Raw genomic sequence first — 19,718 nt, 5'->3', positions numbered from 1 at the left:
TGTCCAAGGAAGGGGGCGTGATCCTTGGCCTTGGAAAGACCCACAGAGCACTCCTAGGCACATACCCACCCTGCTGAGATGTTTATCTACAAATAACAGGAGAGATCTGTGGAGCTAGGTGTCCCTGACTCAGTCAGGCTAGGTGAGGACCCATAGCAACCCCCTAGCAACCACCAATCAGTATGAGACAAGGAAAATACCTGGGATGCCAGATGACCCTCCCAGTAGTTTATAGTAGTTGATAACATGTTGGGAAACCATGTAGTTGAGCATGTACACCCCTCGTGGCTTAAACCAATCAGTTCAAATGAATCCCCCTCTGGTACTAACCAATCACCCTTACCCAACTTGTTCCGGCCAGTGAATGTGCTAATCAATGTTAAGAGTTGTTGTTTGATTTTCCCACGGTGTGTGATGATTTGCTAAGAGATGCTATGATGTATATGAAGTCCCTGCCTTCCCCAGAGAGTATATAAAACTGCTGCAAATTCTGGGCAGGGGCCTCTCAGTGTCACCAGTTGCTGTGTGCGTGCGGAGGACCAAGCTAGCTTTCAATAAACACCTCTTTGCTACTTACATTCATCTTGGTCTCTGGTGGTCTTTTGGGGGTCCCAAATTTGAGCATAACATTGTCAGGGCTGATGCGAGAACCCACAAAGAGTCTTCTGGCTCTTTGTCCTGTTAAGTTTCCTACTGAATCACTTTCAGCACAGTTTCTGTGACCTTGAAAACCTCAGGGAAGTCATATCTGGGGAATGAAGCATGGATTGCTACAGCATAAACACTCACCCTTCTGTCCAGGATTTTCAATTTTCATCCTTACTTTACTTTTGTACCTTTATTTCCCCTCCTACCAGTTCCCTAAATCAAAGAGCCCTTACCTTATATTTTATGTGACTCTCAAAAGTCAGCTGCCATGGCTTCTCAAATAATGATTACATATGATCCATCCTGCTGTTTACATGTCACTCAAACCAAGGAATCTTTTGTTCAGCAACTAGATGTTTGCTTGATCATAAGCCATTAGTGATATTCAATAAAGGAATAGGTGCTCAAATTTTATGAGTGTGTTTAAGTTTCTTTCCACACCCAGAAGCTAAGCTCAAGGATGACCTTTCCATATTCTCATATGCTATGGGAGGGACCCTCATCTTCACGTATTGGAATGTAAGCAGAAGAAATAGTTATTTGCTGTTTTTTTTTGTTGTTGTTGTTGTTTGTTTGTTTTTACACTTTCCTGGATATCTTTAAACCTCTTTGCTCAAGCAACCTTGTGGATTTCTCATTCTGTAGTCAGAGCTAGATTTTAAGCTTTTGGCAGCCAGAAACCATGTCTAAGAGCCTTTCCAGGTCTATGCTTGCCATAGCACTGAGGAGAGTCATCAGATTCAGCCTGAGGAGGTCAATCACTTGGCCTGGAAATTATTAATAGCATTTCAGTTATGGAAATGTTGCTTTCCACCTCACACTTGAGAGGCACTAAGCCATACGATTTTTATTTCTGGATAGGACCACAGGCTTCTTATTTTTGGTTATGCTATCCCTCCTCCTGTATCACAATAGCCAAGCACCATCATGATGGTGAGCCCTGCAGAGAGACCTCCACAAGATGCTTGAGTTCATCTCAGGAGCAAAGGAAAACAGGAACAGAGGGCCTTAGGGTGGCCTCAGCAAATATTCTCATTTGGTTAAACAAAGCCTCCAAAGTGCCTGTGGAAGTTCTGTCTTTTCGTCCCCAACCAGCAAATCTGAGGAGTCACTTCTAAATTTGACAAATTTATCAAAGTTTATTGAGTTCGTACTGCTCAGTTTCTAATAAAGATAATAAAAAGAGGGTGGAGGACATGTTAGGAGGAACTTGGAAGGTTGAAGGCTTAAAAGAAACCAAATCTGAGTAACTTCAAGTAAACAACTCCCAAATCAACTTGTTTTCTGCAGGCAGCAAGGAAGATTCACTTCCTGAAATTCCTAAGCCTTGGCCACTCTATTGCAATGTTCATTTCTATGTATTGAATAGTGTCTCATTTTATTCTTCCCCAAATCCTGTGAGGGCAAGAATTAGTGACCCCATTTCAGATTGGAAGTACCTTTGACTCAAACATGCAAATGTCCTGAAACTAGAATCCAGGCTACATCCAGGTCTTTATTTGACTAACATGTCCCTGACCCTTCAGGACTGCAGGATGGTTGGGTCTTAGTCTGCCTTTCGGAGCGCAGATTTTCATCATGAAGCAGCTTTCAGGGCCCATGGGATAAATCTATGTGGATGACAGAGGAAGGATGCAGTGACTCACCTCCCCAAGGCTGGTACCTCATAGATGGCCCATGACTCAGAAGAAGGGAACCTGAGGTGGGACCTGGGTAGGAATCTGTACTTTCCTTGCTCATTCACACTCATTCTGGGAAAGTCCTTGGAGCCCTGCAAATGGCAGGTTGACACAAATCACTAGGATGGATTTCCTGGACATGTGCACAAAAAGAAACCACACCCTTCATCTTACCAAGAAAGGAAGGACTCCGAGGAAACTTCTCGAGAAAATGCAAGGAGTGTCTTCATAAAACTGGATTGTTGGGCTGGGGTTGTAGCTCAATAGTAAAGCACTTTCCTCACATGTGTTGAGGCCTTGGGTTTGGTCCCCAGCACCACATAAAAACAAACAAATAAAAATAAAGATATTGTGTCCATCTACAACTAAAAAAATTTAAAAAAACCTGGATTGTTTGGGGGTTATCCATCTCATGGGAGGCAATGTCTGCATAATGCTTTGAGAGAATCAAGGGCTGCATCGGAATTCATACTGCCCCAGTGACTCCGACTGCTTCAAGTTATCAGTGCCACATCTGAGTAAAGGAAGACCCTTTTCTCCCAAAACATTGTGGGAATTATATGAAACCAGCAAACACTAATTCTTTCTACTTTCATATTTATTGAATTTAGTTTTCCTGAGGGTAAAGATAGAATTGGTGAGGAAAAATCTGTTCGGGAAGGTGGTGACTAGACATGGTGTAAATTTGCTGGAAATAAGGATGCCAAATCAAGTGTCACTTAAATGCCCTACTGTTACATATTCAATTTAGTGCTTTAGAATTGTGAAATCAACATATTACAGACACAGAAATGATAACTATTGTGTGTTAACCATATGAATGAACATTTGTTATAATAATTTATTTCCAGGATAATTTGATTGGGGAGGGTAGTTTTTTAATAGTATCCATAGTATTTGCAAGTGCTATATCATTCCCATAGTTATTTCAGCAAGCAGACTATTATTATCCCTATTTCCCAGAGAATTTGTGACTTGCCTAAGGATTCTCAAGCCTCAATTGGTCCTATTGCCAAGCATGCTTCTGTAAAGACAAGAATGAGCTTGCCTTCCAGTGACCTCCAATCAAAAACAATAAAATCTGCAAGCAAAGTTAATAGTAGTATTGCCTACGCACTCGTAGGGCCAATAAATAATGAATGCTTATTAAAACGTATTGACATGATAAATATTTTACGTGGCGTGTTTATAGCCTGCAAGCTGGGGCTTGGAGGATTCTTCTCATTTGCAGTCCCTTCACTTGCTGTGTGCTCCATGCAGAGAAAAACAAATGAACCGACCTATCCGTGTTGCAAAGAAGAGTGGGTCGGTGGGAGGGTCATATGCAAATTGTAGGTTCAGACTCCATCACGGGTTCCCAAGACACTCATGCTGGAGAGCAGTGTCATTCTTCAGCAATACCAGCTTAAATAGTAGCCTGCAAGAGAAGACTGAAGGCTAGCAATGTTCAGGCCCTTCTCTTTCAAAATGCAGACACGCATACACATTGGACCATCTAGTGCTTTCCAGAATGGGAATGAAATCAAGGTTAGAAGTCCAAGGAATTGCAAAAAGTTGTTTGCATATATATCCATCTCTGTTTTCCAACTATCCTGATTCAGCAAATCAAAGTAAAAGCCCCAAAGATAAAAGGCTTAATCAACTAAGACAAGGGTCTCTCACAGGTGACCTGGACCTAAAACCTTTTGTTTAACCCATTAAGTCTTTCATTTTCAACAAATTTGTCAAATTTACTATTTTTTTTTGTCTAGCATTCATTTTAATAGTCAAAAATGACTTTATGTTAGTATTCTTTTTAAGACAGCCTCACCTAAAATGTTTGGCCTAGAAATGACACAAAATGTTAGGCTTGAGGTTCTTCTGTCGTGCAAAATATTCCAGAAGAAAATAACAAATCAAGCACTGGCAGGTGATACCAAATGAGTAGCCCAGAAGCAGTTCCTTCTGTGAAAAAATATCTTCCTAGTTGGAAGATATTACGTGCAAACCAGGGGCTGCAGTATACTTACTGTGTTATTGCTCTCAGAGTCAATTGTGAATCAAGAATCAGAAACCAGTAGGACTCAAGAGCTCTCAAAAAAAAAAAAAAAAAAAAAAAGCTGTCTTTTAGAGAATTGCGTGTTTTTATACAGTCCATTTGGAGGGGAAGCTGTGATTAAGGATCTGTAATTTTTATTTGGAGACTTTCAGTTCTGCTCTAATTTGGTTGAAACCATTGGTTCCGTCTTTCATTTCCTGTAACAAGTATATCACTGAGACCAGCTTCTGGGCATTTCTATGTAGTCCTGGTTGGCTGTAATAATGAGCAGGGACCTGCAGTGTCTTCTCCAAGGGGATCCAGTAGGTGGAAGACTTCTGTTCATTGGGAGGGGGCTCTCCCAGGGGTGTGGTGAGTACTGGAAGGATGCACCATATATGCAGGGTGTCTGGACTCACCCCATAGTTCTGTCCATAACCAAAGGTTGGATACTAAATGCAGAAGTTATAAATGGAAGAAAATGCCAACTGCACGGGGACCTGTGGTTTGGAACCCAAGTGACAATCAGACGATTCAGGGGAACTCGAAAGTTAACAGATGCTTTTGGCCTAGAGATTAAAAATTCAACAAAGAGAAAGAAAAGGAAAGAAGAAAGGAAGCAAGGAAAGAAGGGATGGAGCGAGGGAGAAAGGAAGGAAGGGAGGGAGGGAGGATATTTTCCTGCACTTTGAAAAAGAAAGTTCCCATCATTACTAGAATTTAGTATTCTGCTTAATGCTAAAAATTGAGTGCAGGTCCCTTGATTAAGAAAAAAAAAATTGCTCTGGGAATGTGGTGTGAGCTCAGAGGTGGAGGATGGAGACCCTGAAGGGCCAAAGTCTGCTCCTTAATTCTCTGCACCATTAATCATTTCCTTCCGATGGTTCACAGTTCCGAAACGTGTGGGGACACTTGATATTACTCGTGCGTGTTCTAAAACTCGTCTAGAACATATTTGAAAAAGAAAAACTAGAATCCCCTTTTATTTCTTAAGTGTTCCGTTCTGTCAGTTATGTGAGTTTGGACAGGAGCCAGGATGCTATCCATGTGGCCCCCAGCAGTGCTGTGGCCGATACTGGCATTCCATAACTTTCTTGAGGCTTCACCAGGAGTCCGGAGTCCCCACCTGGGGAGAGGACAGAAAGGAAAGAGGGCAGGTGTAGGAGTTCACAGATGATACAGGCCCCAGCATCCAGTGGGCCCAGAGCAGCCGGATCCTGCACAGTCTCTCCTTCAGACTGGAGAAATGTGATGTGCAGAAACTCCCCAACTCCAGGGAGAGCAGGGAGCACAGGGCAGGGGGACAGAGGGAACAGTGTTTACATAGTTTGTCTCCTCCTTCTAAGTCACATCTGTGTCTAAAATCTCCTCCCGTCACCAGGAACTGACTTGGGGGCCACCACATGACACCTCTTCTCCCTGAAGCAGAGGCCCTCACACTCCCATTACCTTCTCCTTGGTCCTCCACTCTCTTGGTCCTGCCTGTCCTTCTTCTCAGGCTTCTGCCAATGAATCTTTCACACGAAGCCTAAAAATCTTATGGAATAAAAAACCCCTCAGTATCACCTCTCAGATTTCCCTTTTCTAGAAGATAGGTTAAATGAATTGGGCCACTCTTTTAGCAAGATTCTTTAACCCTATGGTCAGAAGGTTATTAGAGAAGGCTCTTTGGACATAACTTCTTCTTCCACTCCATTTGTCTTTCTAAATAAGATATCTCCTGCATTCCCCCAACTCCTTCCCCTCCTTCTCTGCTTCCCTCTTTGCCCCTCCCCTCCTTCCATTTTCCTCCCTGCCTCCTCAATTCCCTCTAAGGAACACATGGTTTGTTGTTAGATTGTCCAAACTTGAATCTTAGCACAGTCACAAACTACATATGTGGTCTTGAATAACTTATTTAAGAGCCTGTCTCTCTTCCTTCTATGGAATGGGCCAATAATTGTACCCATCTCATAGGTTTGTTCTAACACAGAGAGAGACCTAGAAGACTATCTGGTCTGTAGGAAGGGCTGGGTAGGTTCTAGCTATTATCATTACTATTTATTCAGCTTCCACCCAGGGATATACCTCTGCATGTAAACAGAAAGGAAATTATGCCTAAAGCTTTGCTTGTGTGTGGATGGTCTTTGAGACAAACATGGAATTTAGCTGCATTCTGTCACAATGGGAAATGTGACATTAGTAACTGTCAACATGCATGGGGAAGGCAGAAGAGAATTCCCCACCCTGTATGAAGGAGGAAGAGTGTTTTGTTCCTGTGGTGTGTTGATGGTGTGGTTGAGGCCAGGGAAATTTTCCCTGGTATATTTGTCGTACTCATGCAGCTTGCAGATACTTCTAAGACAGTGAGAAATAGTTTCAACTAGAGAGGGAAGTTCATTAGGACCAAATGGGACAGATACATTTGGCCATAATACAGTGAACACTCATTATGGAGGGTCATGGGCCCCTATCTGCAGACTTTGAGTCACTCAGGAGTTCATTTTCTTCATTTATAAAATGATGGCACTTTGGGCTCTTTAAAGTCAATGGAATTTTAGTTTTGTTCTGATGGGAATAGTGGGTTTGGTGAGGTCTTCTGATGTTTTTCAGTTGCAGGAAAACAATATGTCAACATAGGTATTGTGGAAAAATTCATTATTTGTTATATACAAGGTAAACATAAGGACAGAAGGAAAATGGATACATTCATCAAACATAAAAATTTCCTTCAGGTAGGTCTTAAATTTCACAATTCACACATAGGTCATTGAGTTTCAGAGAATTAAGGAGATTAGACTGAGACCAACAAGCTAACAAGAAATCCCCTCTGTAGTTTCCAAGGCTCACATGCAGTTGAGCTGGGAAGAACTGGTCAGGAGCTAGGTGTGGGGTTCAGTCCTGCTTCTGCCACTCTTGCTTGGCTCTAGGCAACACACTTTGACCTCTCCTTTTACCTGGTGATAATTGCTCTTATCTCATAAGTGAAAATTAAATGAGATACTATAAATATAAGTCTTGGACACTGTAGGCCCACAGGAAGCCCCAGCTGCTTTTTATATCATACACCATGGCCACTAGAAGGGAGGTGGTACAGAGGCTGCCCTAGTGCATGGGGATGTCGCATCAAGAACCAGGCAGATGGACTGAGGAGTTGGGAGGACAGCTATGTCATCTTGTTCTACAAGGTTTTAAGAAGACACTTTAAGGATGGTTATCACTATGCTTCTTAGAATCACCGTTTTACTAATAAAGATCAACTACTATTTTAGGGATAATTTCATTCCCTTTATTTCAGTCTAATTTGCTCTTACTGTGGCAGGCAGGAATATACAATGCTTTATTTCTGCCACTTCTCTGAATCTTGGCTCATCATTAGTAAGATTTTGTATATATTATCTCAAAAACATATGTGGGATCTTTTCTTCATTTGGCAGCCCCAGACAGGGATACCCAGAGCCCCAGCAAGATAAGTTTGTTATTAAGCACCCTTTTTTAGTGTCTGTCCCTCATCCCTTATGTAAGAACCATTGTTCACATCTCTGCAGCAGTGGTGAAGGCTGACATAGCAACCTTGTGGAGACATTGAACCAACTGAAGAAGTCAAAATGGCACAGCGGTGTGCTGTGGGTGTAGGTGACACAGCAAGGCAGACTGACTAAGTACCTCGGCAGGCCAAGCCAGCAAAAGTGCAAGAAAGAGGCGAGTCCTGGTGGATGTTATTGCTACTATTGTTCTTTTGCCTGAAAAACACAGTGTTCCCTGTTCTTCATCTCCCTTTGCTTATTTATTGAATTTTTTTGCATTATTCCATTTGCTTAAAGTTCCAGAGAATAAACATAATAACACCATTGATTGAAATAATTAAAACAGATAGCTTCAATAATAGCAGAACTGAACAGCCATGAAGCAGCCAATTTCTCCTTTGTCATTCTCCTGGGGGGCTGGTTTTAAAAAGCCACCTCAAGGCTGTATTTCTTGAATGTTTTGCAATTGGAAACAACTATATTGTAATGGAAAAAGCCCCATGTGCGGAGTCAGGGCTGGCCTTGCTCAGGACTAGCCTTGGTCTTTTCAGACAAGAGACAGAGCAGGACACCTACCTGCCACTCACCTGTGACAGAAAATCAGCTTCCCACTCCAGGAGGAGACTGTGAGGAGAGTTCAATTACATTCTGAAGATGAAGTACCTAACACCACTCTGGATGCAATTTTGGTGTTGGTCTTTTAATAAATGGGTGTTTTTGTTATTCATGCAAGATGAATAAAAGAACAGAGAATTCTCTTCCCCTTTTTAGGGGAAACTTCTTTTGTAGGGGAAAAAAAAAAAAAAAGCACTTGTTCACTCAACCAGAACTCCAACTTCTTTTTTTTTAAATTTTTTTAATATTTATTTTTTAGTTTTCGGCGGACACAACATCTTTGTTTGTATGTGGTGCTGAGGATCGAACCCGGGCCACATGCATGCCAGGCGAGCGCGCTACCGCTTGAAGTCCAACTTCTTTATGGGAAAGAAATCTGAAGAATGTGTCCCTATCCTGTAGAAAATTGGCTGTTCCGAGACAACCCTAAGAAGACCTACAGGTACAGGTCCCCCACTGAGGACAGCCCCAGCATCAGGGACTTGATAGAAAAATGATGATTCTGGAAATCATCAGGACTTTTGGCAAATGCCATTCCTTTTTCTTAGCTTGAACGTCATTCTCACTGAATTTGATTTGTACTCTTTGGTAGGGGTTTCTGCTCTACTGCTCCATGAGGGCTTTGTTCAGCTGCAGATAGGGAAAACTTACATAAGATGTTTCTTTAACCCCTTGATATCAACTTCTGAGAAACTGAGAGATTTTTCTTCTCTCTCCTACCTCCTTTTCTAAAGGCAGCATTGGCAGGCTGGAAACAGAATTCTAGGAATCCGAGGATTGTGGCTGAGGAGAGAAAGGAGGTTGTCTAGGAGCCCAGACCCCTCTGCCAGACCCCGGAGAGTCATTGAGAATAGTCTTAGGTGAAGCCTGGAGGCTGCAGCCCAGATCAGCAAAATCTACTCTGCCCCCGTGAAGAGCAGGACCCTGGGATTATCCAGGTAAACAAAGCTTGAAAGGCTTCAGTAGCGAGACACCCAGGGCTCTTCAGAAGCACTTTGAAGCCCAGGGAATGATAAACCAGGGGAGTCTCCAGGCTTATTGTTTGATTTGTTTCAAGTCAGTCAGGAGAGAGGTCATTTCTACCCAATTATTAATGATCATCCCATCTGGACATCTATAGAGGGAAAGTTCTCCAGAACTGTAGCCAAAATAAAAAAAAAAAAAATCTACTGAAAATATTTTCACAATGAGTAAACATGACTTTGCTTGGATATAAGCCTCCTTTTCTGTATCAGTTATGGACCCTGGTCTAATTGAAAATTCAGACAGTTGAAGCTGCCAACCACACCACTGAGTCACCACCTGGGAGCCAGGTATCTGCACATATTCTGTTGTTTTGCGCAGCTCAGCTGAGTCAGTTACAATAGGCCCCATCTCAGACAGATGATGACTGGAAGGTTTGTGACTCAAACAGCCTAACGTGACCGGTTTTGTCTTCAGCAGGAAGATCCCACCTGATACCAGCTACTGATTCAGCCTGCCAACACAATCAGTTGGTTCTTATAGCATTCTTGCATAAATCACAACACAAAAAGATTGGCAAGATAATTTTTAATTTTTAAACTCCACTAAGAGAACTGTCAAAAAGCTAAGATGTCACATCTGAGTGTGTTTCTTCTTATAAGTAGTCAAGAAGTGGTGCAGTTGGAAGGGCTGTTTCATGAGAATTAAGCTGTGCTGTGCTTGTAGTAAAGAAGAGCTTGGTGCTGATTCCACAGGGGCCAGGCTGTCCTTCGTGAAGAGTTCAGTGTCTGTCACCTGTGAAGTGGCTTTTCCCCAGGTGAGACATTATGCTCCACAAGCCAAGCCTTTCTCTGTCAGGAGTCCATCAGTAGATGCCAACTGTTCACTCTACAGATTGTAGGCAGCGATAGAGAAACAAGAACCCTCACTGAGAATTTTACCCCATTGTTTTTTGATTCTAAAGAGCCCATGTTAATGCACTATTTGTGAGTTACTCTGAGTAATAATTTAGAGACAAAGCTAAAAACTTCAGAAACAATAGCAAGTATCCATTCAGGGTTTATTATGCACAGAATACCAATAGATGTGTTTTCTGTTATTTATTATTCTCAGAAGTTCTGAAGCACATGTCATTAGAACTTTACCCGATGAGGAAACTGAGGCTGGAGAGGCATCCGAGGCTGCATAAAGCCAGGCCTACCGACCCACTGCTGTGTTCTCCCTGAAAATCAACAAGTGCATGTGTATATACATATGTGTGTAGTTAGCCAACAGTGGTTGCATCTGTACTAAATATATACACGCTATTTTTTTTCTTGTTGTTATTCTCTAAACAACACGTACATAGCATAATAACGTTGACATGAGGTTAGACAGTGTAAGTAGTCTAGAGATCACTTAGAGCATTTGGGAGGATATATGTAGTTTATTCGCAAAACCCACACCATTTGACATAAGGGACTTGAGCACCTGTGAATTTTGGTATCCTCAACGAGTCCTGGGACAAATGCCCTGAGTTCACAGAAGGATGACACTATATAATTTATTACATACTTGGACAAATATTTCCTATGCACATGCTATGGTTTTATGCAATTTATATATTAATATATCAGACCCATTTTCCTCACTTTTGCCTTTTTCATTCAGACAGCTATAAAAAAAATACTCATAGACTGGGTGGCTTAAGCCATAAACATGGATTTCTCACTGTTCCATAGGCTGGAAGTCCAACACCAGGTCTGTCAAATGGTGTCTGGTGAGGGCCTGTTTCCTGGTATTTTGGCAGTGACATCTCCTGGGTCCTCACATGGTGGGAGGGCTTGGAGGTCCCTATCTGGCCTCTTCTAAAGGTACTAATTCCATCTGTGAGGGCTCTATCCTCTTGACCCAGTAGCCTCTCAAAAGCCCCACCTCGGGCTGGGGATGTGGCTCAAGAGGTAGCCTGCTCGCCTGGCATGCATGGGACTGTGGGTTCCATCCTCAGCACCACATAAAAATAAAATAAAGATGTTATGTCCACCGAAAACTGAAAAATAAATATTAAAAACTTCTCTATCTCTCTCTCTCGAAAAAAAAAAAAAAAAAAAAAAAAAGCCCCACCTAATGCTGTCACCTTGGGGGTCAGGATTTTAGTGTATGAATTTGATGGAGGTGGGTGACAATGCCTTACAAATAGTTTAGCTTATGCTTCTTTACCTGACACTTTGGGTCAAATGATTCTATGTTTTGGGGGCTGTCCTGTGTGCTGCAGGATGCTCAGCAGGGGGCATGGCCTCCACCCACTGAAGCCAGTTGTACTTGCTTAAGTTGTGACAACCCCAAGTGTCTCCAGTCATGTATGGTCCCTGCTGGGGTGGGGTGGGGTGGGGAGCAAAATCAACCCTAGATGAGCACTGTCTTCCTCACATTGGCAAAAGCAGGTTCAGATGTTTCAGAGCAATTGAGTTTCTGAGTTTTTCTCATCTTAGATTGAAATATCAAAAATGTTAGTGAGAAGTATCTCAATGGTTACTTCTGGACAGGAAGAAATCACATGTGTTCTTCTGTCTTTGCTCTTCACCGTGATTTGGCCCAAGCATCCTTCTTAGCTCTTGGTAAATTTTCTTTCGCTTCCTCTGCATCTGTAAGGGATCTTCCACCCTTTATCAGGCTGAAGACTGACTCCTGTTTTGAATTGCTTGACTCTGCCCACCAACGATCTGGTCTTAAATAGGACCTGATCATATGGCATGACATTTTTTCTACTGTGTCTTTATAAAGAAGAAAGAAGTTTGTTTTTCTACTAAGTCTTTGAAACTTCTTTCTTATTAAATTTCTCTTCTTAGGGAAAAAATAATGTGAGAACATTATTGTTGACCTGCAGCTATCCCTGGACTGAATCCACATGTTTTCTTTTGGAATATCTGGAAGATGAATCCTCATAAGAAAACTGGTATTACCGGAGTATTATTTTTTCTGGTCTTCACAATGGTTTTTACTAAACAGACCACACAGTGCTGAGTTCTACTGAATTCACCATGTGAGGACAGTAGAGAAGTATTTCTTGGGATTTTTAAGCATGAAATTTGCCATTATGTTGGTGGCAGACACCTGTTTCTTCTCTGCCGAGGACCCTGAGCAGTGGCTGACCTGTCAACACATGATCTAGCATAGCACAGAGCTCCTCTTGTCCTTCCAGAGTCCTGAGGTTGAACAGGAGATTCTCCCAGCACCTGTCTCCCTTCTGTTACAATTTCTCGTTTCACCTTCATCTCGGTATAATGTATATCCATATTGTTGTGGTTTGTGTAAAAAATTCTGCCTTAATGTATATAATTTTCTGGGCCAATTTCTGACTCTTTCCCACTGAAAGTAAATCCAAGAAATTTACAGGCATATTCCGAGAAACTGCCAAAGAAGGAAGACTCAAATTTCTGATACCTGCACTTAGGGTCTAAGTTAAGCACTGGTGGATTTTGTTTGTTTTTGTTAGAATGAGGTTCTACTCATATTTGGGGTGAAGAAATGAGACTAAAATACAAGACATGTTAACTAAAATCTTTTAAAAGGAAGACGGACCTGAAATAAAATATTCTGTGTTTTTTTAAGTAAGGTGAGAAAAGATCCTCCCATTGGAGAACATAGTTTCTTACAGTGAAAAATAATTCCTTTTGTAAAAAGACTGTAAATAAACAATAAAAAAAGTTCTAAAGTAACATAACATTCTCAATATTTTATACAGAACTTATTATCAATAAATAAAAATCAAAGAGTAGCATCTTTGAAAATAAACTGCAATGTAGAAAATAGTGCTGTAAAACATCTTTTCACACAATGACAATACTCAATGTCACATCTTTACAAGCTGTACCTCTGCAACTCTGTTTATGTGAATATATGTGTGCATGTATATATGTATTTTCCCTAGTCAATTACATGATGTTTTAAATGAGTAGAATAATATTTATACTCTTAGTAACTAACTTAGATTTATTTTTAGACTCCTCCATAATGTTCTCATAAAATCAAACAATTTGGTATCTTATTCTTTGCTCCAATGCAATTTGGTGATGAAAGTCTAATTGTTTTCCCATTTTTTCTCCATTTGAATGAAACGAAACTGAAATGCTTGGAACAGCACTAGAACCCATGAAGTTCCCATCAGGAAGCTCTGCAGTATGAGTGTTATGACTGATCTCAGATGTTGAAAGAAACCCAACTCCAAGAATTAGACTTCACTCAACCGAGCAAAGCATGCAATACAAGCCTGTGTCTCCACTCACCCTTGAAAGGATGCGAAGGACAGCCTCCCTGAGGCTCCAGTTCCTGCAGTCTGGGAGCCCAGTGGGAGACTGAGGCCCTATGCAGTTCTGAATTGTGGATCTGTGGGTGGGTGGTCCTGTGAGGGTGTGTGTGTGTGTGTATGTGTGTGTGTGTGTGTGTGTGTGTGTGTGGTGGGAAAGGAAGAGGGAGAGAAAAATGTGTGTTTTTTTTTTTAATCAGAAACCATTTCCTACATTCCAGTGTGTTTTCTATATTTATCTACAGCTTCAACTAAGCTGGACACAGGGAAATAACAGAAGCATAGAAAGAATTATCACTCGTGTTATGAAGAAAGGCAGTATGACTATTTCAACTAAAAACCATCCCTCTTTTCTCTCCATCTCTCTTTTTCCTGGCCATTTCAGTATCTTGCCAAAAGCATTAAACATTTCACTGTAGGTTTATGCTAAATATTCCTTTCTATTTAGCACTTAAAACAGATTAATAGGAATGTAAGAGCAGCAATACACTTGAAAATTCCACACTTAATTCCTCCATCCCCAAATAGACAGATAGACAGACACAGGCCAGCAGATGGATAGAGATGTACATAGCATACCTGGAAAATGGCCAGAGGGAAACCAAGCAAAAATGTACCAAAGTTGAAGAAAATCTGGGCTTGAGTTCCCCTACTTCATCCATCTCTCCTAGTATTTAAAGTCCTAGGATGTGCTCAGCATGGCTGTCAATCAAGCAATCCTTAGAAAGCCAAACCCAGGCCCACAAGTAATTTCAGTTCCTTTGCTGAATAAATATCAGCTATCAAAAAAGTCCTAGAACACACAACTGTTTTCAGTCCCCTGACGACGGCTCAATAATCTATGATTTGCTTTGGGGAGAAAGAAAGCAGGGGTGGGGGGAACTTTTTGTTTCTTGCAGCATTAATTTGATTTGAGCAAAGTGCTGAGTGTCCAAGCCCTTGAAAAAGCTTCCCTGAAAAGACTGATTGTGGCAGGGCTGGCCCCTTCCCTGGTGGCCAGGGGTCCTGACCCCATCTAGGTGCTCACCAGCTGGGCTGGATGGGCAGCTGTCCACCCTAAGTGGGCCATTTGTCTTGAACTGTCTCCCTGATGGCAGTGAACTGCTCCTGCAGAGGTGCTGGAAGAGGATGGTAGACTTAGTCTTATACCCCAAGGATTGTGTCAGCTTCACGATCCTTTTATTTCTCTCCTTAAAATATCTCTGTAAACTTAATTAATGAACAATCAACCGTCCAATTCATCTTTTTAAAATCAAATCTTGAGTGGCCAGATTTGATTTTGTTTCGGATTTCTTGATGGTTCAGATTTTATTAGATGAGGCTCCCCACTGTCCTCAGCCCAGTTCCCTGACTGCCAGCCGAAGCACAGGAACAACTATTTTTAGATCTAGGCAAGCCCGGGAGCATCAAATGGTAAATTATTAGCTGTGACTTTAAAAATAGTCACGGAGACACTTTTGGAACATCTTATTTCTCCATAGCGTATGGACTTGAATTTACATCTCACCTTTGCAGAGCAAATCCCTGTAAATAGAATGAAACAGACCACAAATGCTGCCCACGTCTGATGTTTCTGGGTTGAGTTGAAGCTCTAAAACTGTTCTTTGGGTCAGATTGGTGGCTTACAGTGTTTGGGTAAATAAATGGGTTCAGGAATGGCCACCCTGCTTCTTACACCCATAGGGGCACACTCCGGCAGATATACACATGCTTGCGTGCACACACACACACACGCACACGCACACCTGCACACATGCACAGAGCCAAGGACAGCAGAACCATCTACCAGATAGGAAACACTCTTGCTCTACAGTGTGCTTTTTGCTTGGGATTTTCCCCATGATGTTGATGTCAGAAGGTGACGGGAATGTTAAATCTGAGAACTGACCTGGATGCTCTACCTGAGCAAGCTCTTCAAAAGCAAGGTCTGTCAATGGTGGCCTATGGTGTTTCCAAAATCAGAGAATGTCAAAAGAAGTTCATTCTAAGCTTCTCATTTCATAGGAAATAAATCGAAGGCAGGAGAACATCCAGGACTTCAGGCAAAGTGGAAGCAAAACCGTGATGCCATCAGCAGACACCCAAGCTGTTTGGCAAAGTGCCATTCTGCCTGACTGTGGCAGAGGGCCTTACCATGTGTGCTAGGAACACACTCATTGCCTTGTTAAGGCTTCCATAGAGGTTACTGTGGGGAGGACAGGAGGTGAGGCGGCGAAGCAGAAAACTCCAATTCTCTGTGATGATCAGGCATAGTTCTCTGCAGCCATGAGTCTCATCATTAAGACTAGCCACTGAAGGCAGGAATGATGGGTGGGGAAGGTATCACTACAGACAACTAGCAATCCTCGCCAACTCCTGCTTTCCAGAGAAAAGTCTCTCTGCTGGCCCGAGGAACTGATCAATAAGGAAAAGAAATAAAGAAGAGCAGCTTTTGGTTTGTTTTGGTATTTTTTTTTTAATAGAGGAAACTGTCTTTCATGCCAGATTTTAAAAGGAAAGTGTTTTACAAGTGACAGATGCAAATATCCATGGCCGTTGTTTGTTCAGCTTCAGGGAAGTTAGAGGTCAGCTTCCAGTTGTTGACAGGGAGAGGTTTAGTGAACAAAATACCTTTATCATTAGGTATTATCTTGTAAAAATATTTACTAGGGTGTAAGTGTAGAACATTGTGCTAATAGCAAGGCCCGCACGTTTCGAAACCATAATCCAGTTCCACAAAACAATACTCAGGAAAAGACCTTATTTTTATCGCTCTTTGGTGTGCCAGGTTTTTGTATTTAAGTGGTTGCTGGCTGGCTTTGTCTCTTGTTTTGAACTTCTGATTTCATGGATTACTATGGCTCTTGGTCAAACAGAACACTTTTGTATTTCTCCCTCAGATTTAAGTATAAAGAGCTTCGAGTTTATATTTTGAAGTAAGTGTCACTCCTGAAAATCCAACTTGATTAAAATCCTACTCTTATTCCATAACTTATTTCCTCCACCTTTTGCTCAGTGTCAACAATTACAAATGGGTATTAGGGAGTACTGAAGCTTCCCATTCCCCAAAGCATTGACATTATACAAAACCCTTCTCGAGGGGAAAGGGGAAAGACAGTGGGATTGTATAAATATGTGTGTATAAAATATATATGTTTATAATATAATATTTATAAATATAACATATTTATAAATATAATATATATTATATAAATATATGTGTGTATATATACACACATTCATAATATATATAATAAAGTATATATATATATATATATATATATATATATATATATATATATATATATATATATTATATATATAATACATACACACACATTCCAACACTGCCACCACCACCAGGGATGAGGGAAATTCAGAGGAGGAATAAGTCATGCCTTCTGTTTCCTGGAAGTTCTAGAACCTGTCTATTTGGTTTTCCTGCATGCACTCTGCCAGGCTGCTGGGTATTAGACTTAAGGGCTGTGAGGTTCGGGTAGTCAGAAACTTAGAGGTTGCAGAAACTTTCTGCACAGTGGAGGTTGCAGAAAGCTGGAGGGTAACTTCAGTAGCAAAGCCCTTCTTGTTTCTCTCTTTAATTTGGAGATATAAATAGAAGTGGAAACGAAGTCAGTTTCCCCACTGCCCAGCACGTGGTCCTGTCTGACATTTCAGCCTCATTCATAACCAGATTACTTCATTGGCTTCTTGGCCAGTCCTTCACCAGTAGGATCCACATTCCATCCCATTCTGCACACCCAGCCAGGCTGAGCTTCCCCAGATGCCTCTTGCATCCGTCATCCTTCAGCTTGAGAAACAAGGGAACAAGGGACGCTGTCCTCTGCCTGCCTCATCATGATCAAGTCTTCCAAATTTCAAGGCACTGCACAGGCTGTGACTGCCTTTCCTCGCAATGCACACACCATGGCAGGAAAGCTGGTCTCTGAGCCCCCTGACTGTACCCTGCCCACATCTGGTGTCTGCATCTTTGCCTTAGTCTCCAAAGAATTTGCCCAGACAGACCCAACCCCAGCCACAAGCACCTGTAGGTGCCCTTTAGCATGACCACACTCTCTTCCTTTGTAGACATGCTGCATTATTGACACTATAGGAGATTCTATAGACTGGAAGGGAGAGAATCAGTATAGAATTTCTATTATAAATATTGTCACAATTTAATACTCATCAACAACCCCTTCCCAAATTAAAAAAATAAATTAACTTTGAAAAACATTTATCAATCAAATTTTACAGACACAAGTGAACGTACCAAACTCTCCATTTGTAATGTGGAGAAACAGACTCAAGTGGGGAAATGACTTTCCTTAAATTCTTGGCAGCATAACAGGAAGTGGAACCCAGTCATGTATTCTCCACCCAGAGCTGACCCACCAAATTCCAGTGTCTCTCCATTTACTTGTGAGAAATAACCTCATAAAACACGTTTGTCTAGTTATAGAATATGTGTTAAATATAAACGCTAAGCAGTAAAAAAATGAATGAGGAGAAAAAACAGAAAATAATTCACTATGTACCATTACCCCTTTTTATAGATTTCATCAAGTTCCTGCTCCATTTTCTCCCTTTCCTTAAGATTTGACAACAGAATCATATTTTCCATACTATTTGAGACCTGATTTTTTTTCTTATAAAATGTAATCAATACATTTTCAAATCAATAAATATGATTCCACATGACCACTTTTCAGGTTGACATGGTGTGGTACAAAGTGGGTAAAATCTAATTTGCTTTTCCTTTTTCATGTTGATGGCATTTAGACCATTTCCAACTACCATTAGGCTTTTAAGAAAGATATTTTTCTCATCAATTTTCGATTTGTGTTTCCTTCACTTGTGAATGATTTCCGGAGACATTTTATATTGTGGGTATCCTGCTGAGTGATAGTGGTGGTGTACTGCATTGTAGGTTTGTTATGGTTTATAATTCCCTTTTAAGTAAAAGATTGCTCTCTAAGGGGTGCAGCACAATTTTTGAGTTTGATATTGAGGTCTTACTTTGTACTGATTTTTGTTCGGTGTTTGTTTTAGCCCAAGTTTCCTGCTGTGTTTCATGGTGACTGACATCAGGACCCATGCTTTTGAGAGATAGGAGAAGCATAGCTTCCCTTCCTCCCTTCTTCATTACCTGCTTCAGGATGCAGCTAGAGAGACAAAATACATACAGTGAGAATTTTGTCAGGAGGAATAAGGAAATCTGGAAAATAATTTGACTTTCCTTTGAAGACAAAGAATATTGTAACTCATGGGATCATCTTAGTTGAGAGTACTGGTTTTGATGAGTGGATGAGTGCCTATGCAGAAAAAATGGGAATCTTAACTATATGGTGATAATGATGGGTGCAGATTGCCTTCAGGAATGTGACTACTGAATGCATGTATGTGTTATTGTGAATGAAGGTCAATGAAAGAGCACAAGATAGTCCTTGCTGTATGGAAATCCTTGCAATGGGTAATAAAGATGGGTAGTAATTTAAAGATTTTTAGAAGTAAATTCTAATCCTTTCCTGTTATAATTAATGAAGAACTTTATTCAAAGTCTGCAATTGTTTTTACATGGGAAAGGGTGGCAGGACAAAATTAATGTTAAAATTTCAGTTGTCAAGGTCAAGTTTGAAATCTGATGCTCACCTATCAGCACCACCTGGCAGAGAGCTTGTGCAGTTCCAATAAAGGTTTTCTGATGCTCCTTAAATGGGCTAATTGTCTCTCCTCCCTATTCATTGAAGCTACTTTGTCACTCTGTTTAGCACATGGTTAATTCAATCAGCATTATTGATAAAGATATTATACAAGGTACTGTCTTTGTTTTAACCTTGTATCTCCTGCCATAAATTGTACCTCTGATATTGATGGTAGCATTTCAAAATGTCAGAGAGTTTTTTACATTAATCTTGGAGTTAATGGAGAAAAATACAAAGACAGAAAAGAATAGGGAAGAGTAAAATATATAGATAACCATTCCAGGAAAGCTTAAAAGAAAAAAATAAAAATAAAAATAAAAACAG

The 19,718-nt window shown here is 41.0% G+C and overlaps 1 long non-coding RNA gene across 2 annotated transcripts; it reads left to right on the top strand.

Annotated features, from left to right (window-relative positions):
• Positions 1 to 4,631: 4,631 nt before the first annotated feature.
• LOC114106179 (uncharacterized) lies at positions 4,632 to 10,663 on the top strand. Of its 2 annotated transcripts, XR_003585152.2 has the most exons (5): positions 4,632 to 4,716; positions 8,725 to 8,907; positions 9,200 to 9,403; positions 10,184 to 10,245; positions 10,542 to 10,663. It is a non-coding gene; the product is annotated as an uncharacterized lncRNA (long non-coding RNA). The 2 variants fall into 2 exon arrangements; XR_003585153.2 differs by lacking the exon at positions 10,184 to 10,245.
• Positions 10,664 to 19,718: the final 9,055 nt, after the last annotated feature.

The sequence above is a fragment of the Marmota flaviventris genome, chromosome 12 (genome assembly GCF_047511675.1).
Source record: "Marmota flaviventris isolate mMarFla1 chromosome 12, mMarFla1.hap1, whole genome shotgun sequence".
Classification (NCBI taxonomy): domain Eukaryota; kingdom Metazoa; phylum Chordata; class Mammalia; order Rodentia; family Sciuridae; genus Marmota; species Marmota flaviventris.
Note: the sequence above shows the minus strand (reverse complement) of the source record. Positions and strands in the feature narration are given on the sequence as shown.